Below are 19,825 nucleotides of genomic sequence, written 5' to 3'. Positions count from 1 at the left end.
TATATATATATATATTTCTTTTCTTTTTTTCAACTGCCAACTCTGATATACATACACAGATGTTTTCAGTGGCCTTTTGCCCCCTCCAAAATTTTTTTCAAATATACCTGAGGGAAGACTTGAACTGCGGGTGGTCATGTGTGTGGTGCTCTCTTCTGAAAAGGAAAAAAAAAAAAATGTTTGTGCCACCTTGCATGCCAACTCTCATATACTGTATGCCTAGAGCACAGAAATGATCGTCCACCTTTTCAGAAGCAGTCGAAGCACAACCATAAGACAGTTCTTTTAAACTAACATTGTAAATGTACATTATGTACATACAAAATATACAGTTACATATGCAAGGGTGAATGTAAATATATTTACCTGCACAGTATGCCACAAAGCAGAACCCTGGCTTGATGAACTCATATACATAATAATTGCCAGGGCAGGCTTTCACTTTCATTGGATTAAATTCATAATTGCAGCAGTCATTGTCCCAGTTGCCGCAGACATGTCGGGTGACAACCCCGTCCTCGACTCTTGGGTGTTGACCTTTAAGCCACAATGGAGCAACAGTGCCACATCTGAACGGATCAACACATGTTTCTGGCATCTGAGCATTTCGACCCTCAATGAGGAGACGATACCAGCCAACAAAATTAACATCATCACAATGGTATAAAGAGTGATTATTGTTGGTTGCTCTCCAAGGATCATCTAGGGCTGTGTAGTTATGGCAGGGATCAATGTGGACAGCCTCTGTTAAAAAAAAATAAAAAAAAAAGTTTTAAGATTTTGTATTTCTACATTTCTTACAATTTATTCAAACATAAAGTGTTAAATGTTCAAATGAAAGTTAAAATGAAATATTATTATGTAAAAAAAATAACTTCTACATGAAGGTCTGAAAAGGTACTAGTTGCTGGTAAAACCTACATGTTTTTGTTTTATCTACAGTCTTAATGTACAGACACAAACACATCCCTACTGAACAACACAGATTTTCATGATACAGCCCGTCAAAACGTTAGGTTACTTGCGTAACCGCGGTCTATATCCCTTAGTGAGATACCAAACGGATGTTAGATAGAGAACGTTGGGTTACTTGCGTTACCCCAGTTCTCTGATAACAGAAGTGAGGTATCTCACTAAGGGAACACCTCAGGCATGACCGACTGTGGAAGCACCAATTACACCACATCTGTCAGACTGACAGACCAATCGCTAACGATCGGGGAGTCCTGCCTCCCTGGTATATAACTCGCTGCAGCCCTCTGCTGCGTCATTCTACACATATCTTCTTCACCGTGTATACTGCAAGGAGGGTGCTGAGGTGAGATACCTCACTTCTGTTATCAGAGAACTGGGGTAACGCAAGTAACCCAACGTTCTCTTTCTAACATCCGTTTGGTATCTCACTAAGGGATATAGACCACCCCCGTATTACAGATATGCTGTATGAACAGACGCAACTCTGAAATTGGTAACTAATGGCCTTGGTTGTGACACTAAAGTGAAACCCATGCCCTTATAAGCCTCTATAAAACCCCTAATGTGGACAGCACCAGGGTGTTTAACTGGAAACAGAATAAAAATAAGAGACATGTGTGAAGTGTTATGACGTAACACTCGCCGCTCCCACACCGAGCACTGAGTGAGCCAACGATGGCTCGGTCACATCCAGTATATAGTATCTGACAAAAGTGTGCAGTGATGCCCAGCTTGCCGCAGCACATATGTCCTGAATAGAGACACCCTTGAATAGCGCCCAGGAGGTAGCCATCCCTCTAGTGGAATGAGCTCGAAGCCCCGGTGGGGATTGTACATTTGCATCCTTTTAATACATTACAATCGCATTCACCATCCAATGAGAAAGCGGCTGACGTGAAATAGGTTTCCCCTTGTAACTGTCAGCCCACGAGACAAAGAGCTGGCTGCTCCTTCGAAACACACATGTTCTCTGAACATAAGTGTGCAGAGTGCGCACCGGGCACAGACAATGTAACTGCTCTTCCTCTGATGAAGAAAAAGGCGGTGGAAAGAACGGCAACAAATCTACAGATCTGTTTGCTCCTGTCTCTCTGACTTTAGGAACAAATGCCGGATTAGCTTTCAGTGTAACTTTCGATCCAATTGCTGCAAACTGCATACAGGAAGAATGTACAGACAAAGCATGTAACTCACTCACTCACTCGCTTTGCTGTTGTGAGAACCAGTAGTAAAGCTGTATTTAAAGAAAGACGCTGTAAATCAATACTCAGTAATAAATCCCAGGGCGGGATCAGGGACTTCGTGACCGGAAGTAACCGTCTCGCCCCTCTCATAAAACGACATATCAAGGAGTGCTGGCTTATCGTTCCCGAATCCAGCCCCACATGACATGCCAAAATGGCAGAAAGATAGACCTTTCCGTGGAAAAGGCTCTACCTTTATCTAATAGTTCCTGCAGGAAACAGAGAACATCTGATACAGAGCATAAGAACGAGATGATTCGTCTCTCTGCACACCATAGTTTAAAAACTCTCCACTTATGATCATACAAAGAGCGCGTAGAGGCGTGGAGACTCTGAATCGTTTTGATCACATTAGGGCGTAACCCGATGGCGTTTAAATTCATCCTCTCATGGGCCATGCCCAGAGAGCTATCTTGTGAGGGGCAGGATGAGATATTTCTCCATTCGTCTGAGAGAGAAGGTCTTTGCGCAGCGGGAGAGACCAGGGCAGGTCGTATAGAAGTGGGATTATCTCCGCTATCCACAACTCCCCCGGCCAAAACGGTGCAATCAGAACTAGTGAATGTCTGAGTTCCCTCACCCTCTGAAGTGTCGGCCCGATGAGGCTCAGGCTTGAGCCGATGAGCTCCGAACTCCACACCCAGCGGTGCATCTTCACCCACCAGGGAAAAGAACAGAGGGCGCTGCGCATTTTCGTGCGATGTGAAGAGATCTACGGCAGCCTGTCCGTATCTCAGCCATATTTGACTCACTACCTGCGGGTGGAGTGTCCAATCTCCGTACATAGGATTTCCTCTGGACAACAAATCTGCCCCTCTGTTCATTATTCCCGGTACATACTTTTCTCGTAACGACAGAAACCGAGTGTTGCCCCACACAATTAGTCTCTGCGCTAGACTGTGCAGATGTCGAGAGTGCACTCCCCCTTGTCTGTTTATGTACACTGTTGTGTTGTCTGATCTGACCAACACATGATATTCCTGAAGGAACTGGATAAAGTGGCTTAGCACTAGCAACACTGTTAATAGCTCCAAGTCATTTATGTGTTTCTCCCTTTGAAATGGAGACCACACTCCCCGCACTGTTCTGCCCTCGAACACCGCACCCCAGCCTGTAAGTGATGCATCTGTCGTCACCACCTTTTTTAGAGTGATTGGACCTAATGGAGTCCCCTCCGTGAGAAATGTGGGAGCTCTCCAGTGACGTAACGCTCTCACAAACTCTTCTTTGACAATCACTCTGCGGCTGAGCCGGCGTCCGAGACGCTGTCCAGTTCTAAAAGTCTCTCATTCTCAACAGTCCCAGGGGAATTATGACTATTGCAGATGAAAACTCTTTGCCGTTCTAGCCGTGGCCATATCTTCCCCCTCTTCGTTCAGTAAACTTTTACCGTGACGTGTAGGTTTACTATCCCGGAGCTGTGAATACAGAGTAATTCTGAAAATAAACTTTTATTTTCTGGTATCTAATACAAACTGGATCGTATTAGATTAGAAAATAAGGCTGTTTATTCTCTTGGGGTGGAAAAAACTCGCCTTGACGCAGACGTTTTCTCACAATCGCAAGAAAATATACTCCTAACAGCAATATCGATTTTTAGCGTTTGCGACGTTACCGGTCAGCTTCGTCTGTAAACCGTTGAGCAAAAAATCCAAAATGTGTCAGTGAGTACAGCTTCCACAATCTTCACGGGAAAGAAAGTAAGAATGACGCGGCAGAGGGTTATATACCAGGGAGGCAGGACTCCCTGATCGCTGTAGCGATTGGTCTGTCAGTCTGACACACGTGGTGTAATTGGTGCTTCCACAGTCGGTCACGTCAGGGGCATTCCCTTAGTGAGATACCGAACGGATGTTAGAAAGAGAACAGCAACAGTCAGGTAGAGTATGGAATGCCAAAGCTGCCGAAATAAATAAATAAATACATAAATAAATATACTAAGAATTTTTTTTTGCATTTATACTTTTAATTTCTTATTTATGTATAATTGTATTTTTTCCACTTATTTATTTCCACATTTATGCATTTATATATGTATTTATGTCTAAATGTTTTTGAGGGGGGCGTGTTTTACCTCAGACATAGCAGTCGAGTGTATGCAAGGACAAAATTTTGATGCCACAGTGACACTTTGTGGTGTGGCCAAACGAAATGCAAGCTCAATTCTTCACGTGACTTAATGGACTAAGACAATGATATTGAAGTAAATTCAGTATACAGTGTATTAATAGGATAAAGGTTTACTATTGTTGTGGCAAAAACAATAACTAACAAAACAGCGTTAGGCATAAGAAACATTCAAAGTCAATTTGTATTAAAGAGAAGGAGTTTTATTCTCTTTAAGAGGTTTGTTCACAAAAATACCGCGACAGCTACCTCGTGGTAGGAACAAAGACCTGATCACACAGAAACAGGACAGTCTTTTATACCTATCTTCTAACCCCCCTCTATTCAAGGTTCCTTCTCCTGTAACTTTCCGTATGACTAGATCAAGCTGGTTTAGACAAAAGGTCTTTCTAACCCCTCCTGGACTTTTACTGTCCTCGCAGGTGTGAGGTCAAAAGGTCTTTATTTATGAGATAACATAAATGTGCATAAACATAATATTTAGGAAATAAAAGTATGCATACACTTTTTTACATTCCTTTGTATATTTATGAATGTATGTATTTGTTTATTTATTTTTGGTTTATTTACATTTCTTTGAATATTTATTTCTTATTTTTGTCAGCTTTGGCATTCCATAGTAGAGGGTAAATCATACTACATTACCAGCCAAGGTTGTCTCTGGAGTGACAGTAGGACTGTTGATGTTAATGTTCCTGACTTCTGCAAAACATTTAATGAATATTAATTAATAAACTGATACAAATATTAATTACATATGTACAAAAGGCACATGTTAATACATTTACTGTACCTCCACAATATGCTAAAAACAGACAGATGGGCTAACAAAACACATATGTAATATAATACACAAACACATACACTGGTGAATGCAAATTATGCTTACCTGCACAATAGGCCATATAGCAGAAAGGTGGTTTAACAAACTCATAGATGTAATAATTTCCTGGACAGGCTTTAACATTAATAGGATTAGATTGGAAATAGCAGCAATCATTGCTCCAGTGACCGCAGACATCTCGAGTGACCACTCCATCCTCGACTTGTGGATGTGAACCATTTATCCACAGTGGAGCATGAGTGCCACAGCTTAACCGATCAACACATGTGTCTGGCATCTGAACACTGTGGCCCTGAATGAAGAGACGATACCAGCCGACCCAGTTGACATTTTCGTCACACATCAAATTGAAAGTATATTGATTGTCTGTTGCTCTCCATGGATTGTCCAGTATTGTGTAGTTATTGCAGGGGTCACCGGGGAGGGCTGTGAGAAAAAAACAAACAGTTAAAAAATAAATAATAGAAATTAATATTCATACAAAGGTTTTAAGCTGTAGAGAGCCGTTTCATTTAGAAAAGACAATAGAAAACAAACAACAAGTTGATTAATCATCTAAAAGAGCCACCTTTATGTTTGCGAAATATCTACGTTCTATATAGTTTGAATGTGTGTAGTATGAATGTAATCCGGATGTACTACGTTTGCCATGTTATCATTATCATGTGATCTACCAGCGTCAGTTACGTCGCGAGTATTGTATTAGGAGCTTTCTAAGTGAAACCTGCTTATATAAAACAAAATGTAAAGGGTTCAATTCAATTAGAGTCAATGCAGTGTCACCTGTCAATGTATCTTTCTTAGCTATTTTATTAAAACCTTCTTTGATGGACAAAGCAGATAAATGTCCATGTAATGAAACTGTGAATGTGAGGCTAACCTTAACATATACCTGCATGCATGACTGCACACAAGAATGTACTGAAAAGAAAGAAATAAACTGCAACACAATACATACCATTTGTTGTACACTGTAAAAAAATTCTAATTTCCCCAACACAAAATTTTCTAGTGACTGGTCACATCTAAATTTTTCAATTGGCCCAAGTGAAATTCTGTAAATTATAAAATTAAATTTACAGATTTTCACTTGGACCAATTGAAATGTACAGAATTTCAATTGGGCCAATTGAAAAATTTAGATGTGACCAGTCACTAGAAAATTTTGAGTTAGGGAGGTTAGACATTTTTTTACAGTTTACAGTAAAGGCATGTAAGAGCATGTAGTATTTCATGCAAATACAGAAAAAAATACTATGGAAGTCATCGGGGACCAGCAACTGTTTGGTTACCAACATTCTTCAAAATATCTTCTTTTGTGATCATCAGAAGAAAGAAGCTCATTCTGATTTGAAACAACATGAGGGTGACTGGGTGAGTAAATTATGACAGAATTTGCATTTTTGGGTGAACTCTCTCTTTAAGATAGGACGTTTCTGTAATTTGGTCCCTGTGAAGCATCTTGGTGGCACCCTGCTGGCCATAGCGGTAAATTAAATTAAATCTAAAAAACAAGGTTATGTTGTTTATCAAAAACAGATATTCATTACAATTGTCTGCATCATAAACTCACATTGATCAAGAACCACATCTGTACCCTTTTCCCCAATCAAATGTTAGTGTTTTTAATGTTAGAAAACTTCAGTTGTGGTGAATGGTGTTACAGCTAGAATGCCTACTAATGTGCAAAACGGGGCAATCTTATCTTATTTTATCTTATCTTATCTTAAAAAAAGAAAAAAATCATAAAACTGCAATATATATTTTGTTTGGGCAACACAAGAAAGGAAGAAAAGCACCAAAAAGAAATAGGAGGATCTTTAGGCGTATAGCCTATTAGCGGCAGGCAACTCCTAGGTTTACAGAAATGGTTTAACCCAAGTCTTCAGCAGCCAATGATACTGACACATTTAAACTGGGAACTGACGTCTGAATCATGCGTATTTTACAACACTTGTTTTTGAACCTTCTGGCCTTCCTTAGTACTGCGCACTTACTTCACTAGGATCAAAGTAAGTTATGAGTATGTAGCGTCGTAGTGTGTTCAAAATGAGTAAACAATTGAATTACCAAAAAGTACCAATTATGTAACATGTCTTCATGTGTTAGCTGGGAAGGATTTGCATGCATGTAAGATGCTCATTCCATTCATTAGAATCAGTGTCCATACGTTTCATTAACAGTTCATAAAGTTCAATTATTATTGTGTTTTCAACCACATGTTTAAAAGCATGCACTGGTCTAAAGATTATGCTAGGCAGTAGCAATAATAAGATCAGTTAGGTTTCTCTAGAGGGATCATTCATCTGATTTTCATAATGTTATTTTCACTGCAAATCTCACAGTGCAAGGTAGGCTAGCAGTTTTTTGTTTTGTTTTTTGTTTTGTACATTATGAAAAAGTGCAATATCTTACCTAGGTCACTGACAGGCTCAGACATGGATTGTAGGGGTTGGATTTTCACTGCTTTTTTAGACGCAGATGGGATATTAAGGCTTGTGACATCTGGTACCAGGGACATTTTTTTACATTAGAGTCCATAATTTTCAAACAAAACATAAAACATTCCCCAAACCAAGAAGTGTAAATGATGAAAATATGTTTACCTGCACAGTAAGATGCACACAATAGTGGCCTGACAAACTCATACACATAATAGTTTCCTGGACAAGCTTTGACTTGTATGGGATGAGACCTGTAACCACAGCAGTCATTCCCTGTGGAACTGCAGACTTCCCTGGTGACAACTTCATCTTCTAGCTGTGGGTGAGGGCCGTTGAGCCACAGTGGGTTCTCTGAGCCACACATGCCATAACCAACACATGACTCTGGCATCTGGACACTCTGACCATTGTAGAGCAACCTGTACCAGCCATTCCAGTTGACATTATAATCACACATACTACTGAAGACAGAATTGTCAGTGGCTCGCCAAGGCTCATCCAGACTGGTGTAGTTGTAGCAGGGATCAGTATTTGGTGTGTTGAATGTAACTATATTGAAATTATAAAAGGTGCATTATATGTATTGTGAATTAAATAAGTCCAAGAATACACAATTAATACCATTTAGCATTAACAAGTCTGTAAATGCATTTGTCATGAAAGGTGATAATATAATGAAGAAAGGAGACTAACTGTACCTGCACAATATTCAGGCACTGGGATCGATGGTTTTGGCCTTATAAGTTTGTAGACATAGTAATTTCCAGGACAGGCTTTGACTTGGATTGGGTCTGATCTGTAGGAATTGCACTGGTCATTAACAGAGCCGTAGACGTCACGAGTAACAACTCCATCTTCCAGCTGAGGATGAGAGCCATCAAGCCACAGCGAACTAAAACCTCCACATGACATATAACTGAAACACCACTCAGGCATCTGAGCACTCGATCCATTAATGAAGAGACGATACCAGCCATGCCATTCAACACGGGAATCATCATATCCAGATATATATCCATACATATGCCAGTAATTGAGTGTGTTTCTCCAGTAGTTGTCGAGAATGTTGTAGTTGTAGCATGGATCAGTGTTGATGGCAGCTGCTGAGACCAAAATAAATAAGTTACGTCATTTCAAATCCTGACAGTTTGGTACCAGTGTGAAGTTCTTACACATATATAGGCTAAACTACTCCAGTTGTAGTATCTATTCACGGACAGCAAGGAAAAGCAATGCTAAATACAAATCAAATCAAACTTTGCATCATTGTGGTGCAAATTCATGTCAGTTGGCTGAAGCTAGTGAAATTAGCAGATGCCAACATGGACAAGTTATGTGACTTAATAGGGTGTATATTTACAAAATTTCCAATTGATTGCATGTCATGTATTTATTTGGCAGATTTTTGGACCTACATGCAGCGAAAATGTATTTGGCTATCTTTTGATTTTAAGGACTTTAAGGATTTGGTACTGTTTGAAACTATACTATGGTTACAAGTTTTGCATTTCGAATGACTCTAAAGTCCTATTCACACTAAGAACAATCACTATAATGATAGATATATTAAAACAACTATAAACTAAAATACTGCTGTAAACATAACTGCAGCGCACACTTCCAAGTCGAATGGATTTTGATCACCTGTCAGTCTTCATCAGCTGGGTGGGAAAAAATATATATACTACAGTATTAAAGTGAACTCAATTATATGATTCCTCTGTTATTATTGTTATAGTTGTGGTGTGGTCTCCTCTAATTTCTTAAGAGTTACAATTATTTTCTCTTAGAATTAGAAACTTTATGGTTAACTTTCTTTCTTCGGTGGAACATAAAAATAATATATTTGAAAACCATTTCTTTTTTTGTCCATCCAATGGAAGTCAATGTCATAAAAACGGTTTGGTAACTAACTTTCTTCAAAATTTCTGAATGAAATGCATACAGTTTTGAAATGAAATAAGGATGAGTAAATTATGACAATTTTCATTTTTAGGTGAACTATCCCTTTAAAGCACAAGTTGAAGAAAAGAAAGTGTCTAATTTCAATGTGCACGATTCATTATTTAATAGTATTTAGCAACCTACACATGGTAAGGCTGGATTCATTAATCATAGCTGGATTTGCAGCGGAAGCTGTCTGGGATATTGTGCTGACATCTAAAAAGAGGGTATAAATGAAGACATTAGTGAAAATGAATGTTCATATACGACATTATAAAAAGCTGGAATAAAACACAGTACCAGTGCAGTATCCTGAACACCCATATTGAGGCTTCACAAGTTCATAGACATAGAAATCGCCTGGGCAAGCTTTGATTCTGATGGGGGAGAATCGATCATCACAGCAGCCATTCAAAAAACTCGCCCCACAGATCTCCCTGATCACCACTCCGTCCTCTATCTGAGGATGGGAACCGTTGAGCCACAGACTGATGTCAGTGTTACAGCTGCCTTCACTAACACAGCTCTCTGGCATTCGGATGTCCATTCCATTGTAGAGAAAACGGTACCAGCCATTCCAGGAGAAGTGATCATCACAAATCCACAATCCACTTTCATTTGTGGCTCTCCAGGGACGATCCAGAGATTCATAGTTGGAACAAGGATCTACACTGATGCTACTGAAAACAACTGTCATGAAGGAAAGGATGAAGTTCAATTAGAAATTTTACTTTAATGTTTAAAAGATTGGGGGTCAAGAAAGTTTTTTTTGTACACTTTTATTCAGCAAGGACGCATTAAATTGTTTCTAAATGCTACAAAAGATTTCTATTTCAAATAAATGCTGTTTTTTTTTTTTTTTTACTTTATATTTAAGAAATAACTGAAAAAGAAAGTATATCATGGTTCCCACAAAAATGTTAAGCAGCACAACTCAACACTGATATTAACAAGTAAAGTTGCATGAGCACCAAATCTGTGTTTTGTGTTATGGTTTAATGTACAATTATGATTAATAAATGTGACATCTGACATCATAAATCATTTCTGTAGCACAGCACATGCTTAAATGCAAATGAAACTAACAACTAAGAAGTTATGTGTCACGCCATGCACTGACATTTTTCATTAGCATGGATATTTTTCATTAGGTGAGCAATTCTTCCTTTCCACCCACAACCTAACCACAAGAACAACAGTAACCACAAAAAAATGTCATTGCATATTAAAAGAAAAACTTCATCGACCAGTTTCAGTTAATTTTCAGTTTCCAGTTCCACTTGTGTTTTCAGACTGAATCATGTAAACTTCTTTTTATTTTACATAATAAACGGAATGAAATTAAGTTGACAAAATGTTTGGCGATTGTGTTGCTTTAGTTCATTATAATTAAGTAAATTGAAAAATCAGCACTACAAGATAATACAATTTAATTGGTTCATATTACACTATAGCAGGAAATGAATGCCACGCATAATTACATTTTTTTAGATAACAAATGACATGCCAGCATTAATTGATTTCCTTGAGGCATGCAGTTCATGATGTGTTCACATTCCAGACACATTTAGGCCCTTTTCCACATCTCATATAAGTTTGACACATTTTTGTTTGTAGAGATACAAATGTAAAGTGCTAATAAGCAGTAAATTGTCGAAATGTTTAAAACACATTTTCTTCATTGTTAATGAAAGTAAAGGATTGAAAGGGGATGAAATGAAGGATTGTAATTCATGAAATTAACTTACCATTAACCAAAAAGAGTAGTGATGTACACAAGATTAGAAACGCCATTGTGGCAGAACGCTCCTGGAGACGTCAAAATGATCTATAAAATCACATTTATTTTAAAGACATGTGGCAGAAGTATACTTTTCAACATTTCAACTCTTAAAAAAAAAAAAAAGCAATTGAAGCAATACATGTAAAATGAATATGAAGAACTAAATTTCTGGTTATTCTGCTTGAACATCTGTGTGATCCCCTCACTGACCACGAGACCACTTAGTCAATATCAGGTAACACATTACAAGTATTGAGTTACGCAATCAGATTACTTTTTACAAGAAGATATCAGAGTTAGGCTTCCATATTAGTAATGTAAGTCCCATTTATTGACTGACAGCTCTCCTGTCTCCACATGTGGAGAGAAATTGGGATTAAGTGCAGAGGCATTGTGTGCGCTGTGTAAACATGATGGTTATTGTAGTTAAATGTGAGCAGGCATTTACTCATCTCACTTGCACAAAAACAGATTCAGTATTCCTCAAAATGAATGAAAATTCATTAAATATTACCAAACCTGCAATAATTAAATATGTTAAATTACACAAATACTGTATACTTAATCTCACTTTATTAACCAATGTCTTTGCTGCTGACCTTCGATGATCCAATTCAACTATACTAATAACCAAAAATGGTTTATATACACATAACAGTTGTTTCATTTTTTATTGCTGAAAAGGCTGCGTCCGAAATGCTGTAAAAATATACTGGTCATTGTTATGTTCATGTTAGCTGATTGTATACTGCTCATTGTTAGACCTTATTGTAAAGGGTTACAATAATTGATAAAGTACCTCAGAAAAGTGAAATTAGTTTTGAGAAAATTTCGATTTTAGTGGCATAAAAAAAAAAAAGAGTAGTTAATTTTTTCATAAATGCATCATATTCCCATTAAACTATGCCGTTATTACAATAGTTGCTTTGCTCTTAAAATAACTAAAAACTATATTTTGCACAATAACCTAAATAACATTCTAAACTGAGTCTTTGCTGTTTAGAAGATGCTTTTGCAAAAACTTTGTTGTTTACATTTATTAAAGTTGCAAAGTCAAAGTTTATTTATAAAGCACTTCTTTTCAATTTCAAAGTGCTGTACACGCATATCACAAATCAATGATACAGACAATCAACAGCACAGAAGAAAACAATAAGACACAATAAAAAAAAAAAAGCAACTCTCACATAGCGTCAAATGCCAGACTATAAAAATACGTTTTCAGGCTAGATTTAAAAACAGCAAGTGTTTGAGCCTGTCTAATGTAGAGGGGCAAACTATTCCAGAGCTTCGGGACCACCACTGCAAATCGGTCACCCCTGCTCTTCAACTTTACCCGTGGGACAACAAAAAGCAAATGGTCAGCAGACCTAAGTGCTCTTAGTGGAGCATACCGCTTGATCAGGTCAGAAAGATATTTAGGTGCTAAACCATTAAGAGATATAAAAACAAACACCATCCTGAAATGGACAGGTAACCAGTGAAGAGAGGCGAGAACAGGGGCAATATGTTCCTACTTTTGTGTACCCATCAACAGGCAAACTGCCGCATTCAGGACTATCTGCAGTCTGGAGAGAGAGGCCTGACTAATACCTATATAGAGGCCATTACAATAATCCAGACGAGTTGTAATAAAAATATCTGAAAGTCTTTCAAAGGTAATCCAAATTATTTGAGGAAACCGATAGCCTTAAACCAGTGTTTCTTGTTATACCTCTTACATGTTTATGCTAATAACAGTAAATTATGCATAATTTAATAAAACTAACCATGAAACCCTATTCCTAAAATAATATTCAGTACGTAAATGTATAATAACACTGTAACAAGGACACCTTAAAATAAAGTGGGTCACTAGATTAGGGTCCAATTCTCACTATTAACTTCTGCCTCAATAAGTTCTTAATTACTGCTAATTAGTGAGGTAGTTGTTAAGTATTTGGTAGGCTTAAGGGATGCAGAAGCATTAATACTACAGAATAAGTACTAATACACAGCCAATATCCTAGTAATGCGCATGCTAATAAGCAACTAGTTAATAGTGAGAATCCGACCCTAAGATAAAGTGTTACCGATAATATTTCTTAACCCTTTGTATGTCTCCCAGAGGAGTCCCCAGGACCAGGATTGGAAACTACTGAATTAAACAAATCCACTTATATACTTTGTGTAATTAAAACTTAATTATAGTGCATAAAACGAATAAAATCACAATCAGTCTGATCTCATGAAAATGCGTCTCTATAGCACGCTTTGTGTTTATCGTGCAATTTAAATGCGAAAATGAGTTTTTACATGCATATGATACGCAGTTTTCGCATGCATATGATACGCACTTTATTGCGTATAATACACACGTACCCCACACCACTACTAAACCTACCCATGCGTATCATATGCACGTAAAAACAAATTTTCACGTATAAATTGCACGATAAACACAATGCGTGCTATAGAGACGCATTTAGTGTGACCGGGTTGCTTTAATTTAACTCAAATCTCTTTCTGTTAACTGCTAAATAAAGCAACAGTCTTAATGTAACCTGCCCAATCCTCAATCTGACCACAGGCCACAATGCTGATCCCCCAATACACAGACAATAACAGATCCCCTCCATTAATTTTGAGCAAAAACATAAAATAACTATTCAATTTTAACATTTACTCTCCTTTAAATGTCGGAAGCAAAGCATGTAACTTCTGTTTAATACAGTCAGTTATTGAGTATAATATCCGAGTAAAATGAACTCATTTTAGTAAGTTTGACTTAGGTTTTACAGTTCCACAATCCCAGAGAAACCCTAAATGAAAATGTTCATATATAATGAGCTAATATCACAAAGCAATTGATATGTCAAACAAAAGCAATAGAAAGAGTGAGTAGATGGTATGAAAGAAGCAATTTTTACCTGAGATGAAATACTGTTGAACCACGGTAGTTCACTGTGCAACAATTCAAACCAGAACGCAATGATGCTGCTGCACATCTGTTTTAAATAATGCTTGATCAATGTAGGCGGACAGTAACTACAACCAAAAGATTTCTTAACCAACCATAACCAGTTTTTCCAATTAATGTATGGTATTTCATCTGTCATTGACCTGTCAGTTAATGGATTTACTTCCTTGTATAGATGTAATATAGATTTAATTTAGACAGAGACTGTTCATTACAGTGCATCTTTTGACGAATATTCAAATGAATCCTAAGAATTGCACTCACCCACAAACTCAAAAAGCTTCTCTGTAATGAACACATATTTGTCTTTACTGCGCAAGGATGCATCATAATCATCTATTAGAGGCGTAGCTATGGGTCATATCACCTATTGATTGTTTAATCAGTCCTATTTTACTAATATATATATTTGATATCAGTTTCTGCTTGTCTATTGCTGGTTTAAAGTAAATTAAAAGAAAGTAAATTTTTTACTTCTGACTTGGAAAAAAAAAACTGGCACCCTGTATCACAGGAAGAACAGCATTAGAAATGCTTTTCCCAAAATACAAAAAGGTATAAAATATATAATTCTGTATATTAATGATCAAATGTACTATGTAAAAAAACAAAAAAAAAACAATCTGAAAGGTACAAAAAAGTAATTTATGAATGTATTATGGATCTAAATGAACATGATGTTGATAAATGAGTGTTGGGTCATGGGAGTTATTGCTGAACTTACATCTTCACATTAAGAAATGGATGCTTAAATTAAAGAACCCCTGACATGCAGGGGCGTAATTTGTGTGTGTGTGTATATGTGTGTGTGTGTGTGTGTGTGTGTGTATATGTGTGTATATGTGTGTGTGTGTGTGTGTGTGTGTGTGTGTGTGTATATATGTGTGTGTGTGTGTGTGTGTGTGTGTATATATGTGTGTGTGTGTGTGTGTGTGTGTGTGTATATATATGTGTGTGTGTGTGTGTGTGTGTGTGTGTGTGTGTGTGTGTGTGTGTGTGGGATAACCCCCCCCCCCCACCCCACCCACCCACCCACCCAATATTTATACCATGATCACATGAAAAATATGCAGAACAATTTTTTTTAACTATATTAAACATTACAACCCCCCCAATGTTCAAACCAAATCTACACCCTTGCTGACATGTCTCCTACTGTATTTGCAAAATGGAAAAATAAACAAGATGAAACAAGTATGTCTCTTTTATTTCAAATTAAGCGCTGGTCAAATATGCTGCAAAGCAACATTCAGCATAACGACAGAAGTGTAGCTATTAGTCATGATTACGTCTGGTTGAGCAAGATTTTTTATTCCTATTTCTAAGAACACATAAGAGAAAGCATGGTTCCAAATCAGTATATAAATGTTTTTATTTTTGGGTGAAATATTCCTTTAAATAAAGCTTTTTTTAAGAAAAATCGCTTTATATCATTTTTAGGAAAACTGCATTTTCTTTACAGAGCGAAACAAAGGAAGATAAAACACAACTCTTACATTCCAACAACGAGGTCCCAGCGGAGAGAGTAATGAGGATCATTCACAGGTGAAGCCCCACATGTGTCAATCACTGAAGCAAACTGACGGATGTGGAAGGTTCTGGGTTTGAGGGGATATACACCAGTAAAAACCAGAGATGGGCACAAATACATCAAAAAGTATTTCATTACAAATTACAAATACATACTCATCAAATGTATTTAAATAAAATACAAAATACTGCTGTGAAAAAAGTAATTTGTAATTTGAAAATACAAAAATACAAACAAAATTTACAGTCTTTTGCAGTGTGAGAGTAAGTGTGGAGTTAGATACATGTAATAGAATATCGGAATATCATCATTTAGTGCAGAAGATCCTTTTAACGTACATGTTGCCACATACTGTCATAATAAAAGATAATTACGCCTATAACACTATATTTGTATTATATTATACAAAAACTAGTTAACGCTACTGTGAGGGTGTTTCTAATACCGTGGCTGTGACAAAGTTGACATCTTTCGTCTGACTGCCATTATCAATCTATCTCAATTTTTTTTTTTTACTCTTTTTGAAAGTTGTGAAAACGCTGTTGTGGCATTTTTCTTTTGCTATTTGAGCAAATGGGAACACAAAAAATATATTTAATATAGTCTCTCATTCACTGCTATAGAAGTTTACCCAACTATGACGCCTTCCACTTCTGAGAAACCCAGAAATGTGAACAGGGTCAATAGGATGTGTCACATCACATGATTTTCTTGCCAAAAACTGTGATAGGCAATTTGGTTGTATTTTATTACTATGGTCCTAGGGATAGTTCACACAAAAATGAAAATTAGCCCATGATTCACTCACCCTCAAGCAATCCTTGGCGTATATGACTTTCTTCTTTCAGAAGAATACAATCAGAGTTATATTAAAAAAAATGTCCTGGCTCTTCCAAGCTTTATAATGGCAGTGAATGGCTGTATATTTTTTGAAGTCCATCAAAGTGCATCTATCCATCATAAAAGTGCATCTATCCATCATAAAAATGCATCTATCCATCATAAAGTGCTCCACAGGCTCTGCGGGGGTTAATAAAGGCCTTCTGAAGTGGAGCGATGCGTTCGTGTAAGAAAAATATCTATATTTAAAACTTTACTGACTAAAATAACTAGCTTCCAGCAGACGGCCGTACACAAGTCGACTTGCGCCACAAAAGTAACACTTGACGATGTATGGCGTAGGATGTAGGAGTAGCGTAAGCTTCGACGCCTCTCGCGGTTCAAACAAACAGGGCTGGGCAACAAACTCAAGCTCCTCCCACATTTCTCTTTAAATATTGTTGTTTTCTCTTTCGCCGTAAATCGATGCGTACGGCCGTCTGCCGTATTTTAGTCGATAAAGTTTTAAATATGGATATTTTTCTTACACGAACGCATCGCTTCGCTTCAGAAGCCCTTTATTAACCCCGGCAGAGCCGCATGGAGCACTTTTATGATGGATACATGAGCTCTGATGGACTTCAAAACTTAAACGGCCATTCACTGCTATTATAAAGCTTGGAAGAGCCAGTATATTTTTAATTATAACTCTGATTGCATACATCTTTGCCGATTTCTTCGCTGTTTTCTCGCTTTTTGCTCACGGGTTTCTCTATAGAGCTCCCCCTACAGCTTCGGAATAGATATTTGACAACACTGTCGTCAAAAGTCGTTGGCGACTCTCCCCCCTCCCATCTTCTCCCGCTGGTCATGTGCATGTGTTTTCAAAGAACCCGGTGAACGCACAGAGCCATGTCCACTGAGGTATGTATGATACACAGAAGGCTAGCAAATAAGTGTGGTTTTTCGGCTCACAGGCACTCGGGGGGGTGCGAGACGACCACCATTCAACCCGAAAAATGTCATATAACCATTCCAATGACTCCGAAGCTGTTCAAATTAAGCTAAAAAAAAAACTGCATAGTGCTGCTTTAAGGAAGAATGTCATATACACCTAGGATAGCTTCAGGGTGAGTAAATCATTGGGTGATTTTCCTTTTTGGGTGAACTATCCCTTTAACCCTGGTGATGAAAGTTAATATATGCGAAATAAAATGATATATTTAAAAAAGTATTTTAGTATTTTAAATACGAATTACAGTCTCTAAGTATTTAATTACAAATTACATTTATTTTTGTTAAGGAAAATACAAATTACAAAATACTCAAAAGTAATTAAATATGTATTTCAAATACATGTAATTAAAATACTGCCCATCTCTGGTAAAAACTAGTGCTTGCAATGCAGCATAAGACAAATTATTAGTATGTAGGTCATCTTAGGTTTTATTTTCGATTGGTGGAAATAAAAGTGCACGAGGCAGCTTCGTCATAATTCATGCCACTGAGTTCAAAAATGTACAAAAACAAGCCCAAGAACTCTACAGAATGCTAACATTACAGTGCCACCATCACTGTTGGTTACATTTTGGATGTGGAACATTGTCATTTTAAGTCATTGGCAGATTTTCTAACTTCAAACCAAGAGACATCACAACTAAAGCCCTGTTTCACATCATTCGTCACACAGCGCAGGTATCGGAGAACTATTAGCATGTAACAGATTGAAGATAACATGCAACTGGCAGTGTGTGTTGAACAGTTTGGAATGGCAAAATTAAACTTTATCTTCCTGTTCAACTGGGACCTTTGAGCTGTAAGATATCAGTATCAACCATCTGATGATGAGATGCTTTCACAGGTTTCACAAAATCTTGGGGCAGTTCCTACTAATGAGGAAATTTAAGAGCAACTCAAAAGTTAGGGTGGTGCCACTCCTCGGTAGGAATTTATCATCAGAGTAATAAACAAAGAATTTGAACAGGAAAAATACGCATTTGGTTGTGATTCCGGTGAAGTCAGTCCAGGTGATCAGAAACTCAGAAATGATCCGAAGCACGCCTACTGTTGTCAAACTGCATCGCAGCTGTTCAAATATATTGGAGTATTGCAATGACATCAACCTTTTAAAAAGATATCACCTGTATCACAAAGGTGTTTTCTTAGTTTTAAATTTATAGTCAAGTTTGCCTTTTTTGTATATTTTTTTTTTATCTTTGGCGGTTCTGAATTATCCGTCGCTATATTTCATGCATTTTTGAAATGGGATTTAAATATATCCACCAATTAGTTTAATTGATTGGGGGAAAACAATTAGAATCTGAATAGAATTAGCCACACACACACACACAGTTTCCATTGCATATATATTTCCATCTTTATACATTTCTCCTTCCTGCTCTCTGCCAGCTACACTTCTCTACCATCGTCTGTTTGTGATTTTAGAGAATGCGCTCATACAATGATGCAGAGTGAACAGGTTTTAAGCTGTATAAGATCAAGACCCATTATGGCCACCCTATCATCACTGCCAGTTAAAACCAAAACACCAAATAATTCTAACAAATCGACAGCTTGTTCTGCACAAAATTAGGAAAGGAAAAGGAAACTCTTGCAACTCTTCATGGTTGGATTTACAGGCGTTTGAACTGTTGACGGTCAGCTCACTCCCTGCATTTTGGGTAGTGAATGAAGCGTGTAAAAAAAAAAAAAAAAAAAAAAAAAAAAAGTAAATAAAAATACCCCAAGGTTAAAGGAGCTGTATGTCAGAAATGTATTTCAATTAATCATAAAATGGCCCTGATATGTCACTAGACATTAAGAAATCATGTTTATTTCAAATACTTATATCACTGACAACAGTAGTCCGGCCAGGATATTGTCATTTAAAAAGTGAAGTTACAGCCCTCAACTGATGTTGATGTCGTCATGTTGTGTTTTGGCCTGAAGCGCCACCCTCCACCTATCTACCAATCACGAAGTCAGTAGTGTTTCGGCATCCGGGTTGCCAGCTCAGCTCTAGTTACCACAGCCACAAACGTTCGTGCTGGATCCTGCAGCTTATCTGGCAACCTCGAGTCAGGGGGGAGGGGATACACCGCTCTACAGTAATTTGAAAGTGATTGCAGTACCAGTTTTGGCCACAATCTTACATA

This window comes from Rutilus rutilus (assembly GCF_951802725.1).
Source record: "Rutilus rutilus genome assembly, chromosome: 16".
NCBI classification, from domain to species: Eukaryota; Metazoa; Chordata; class Actinopteri; order Cypriniformes; family Leuciscidae; genus Rutilus; species Rutilus rutilus.
Note: the sequence above shows the minus strand (reverse complement) of the source record.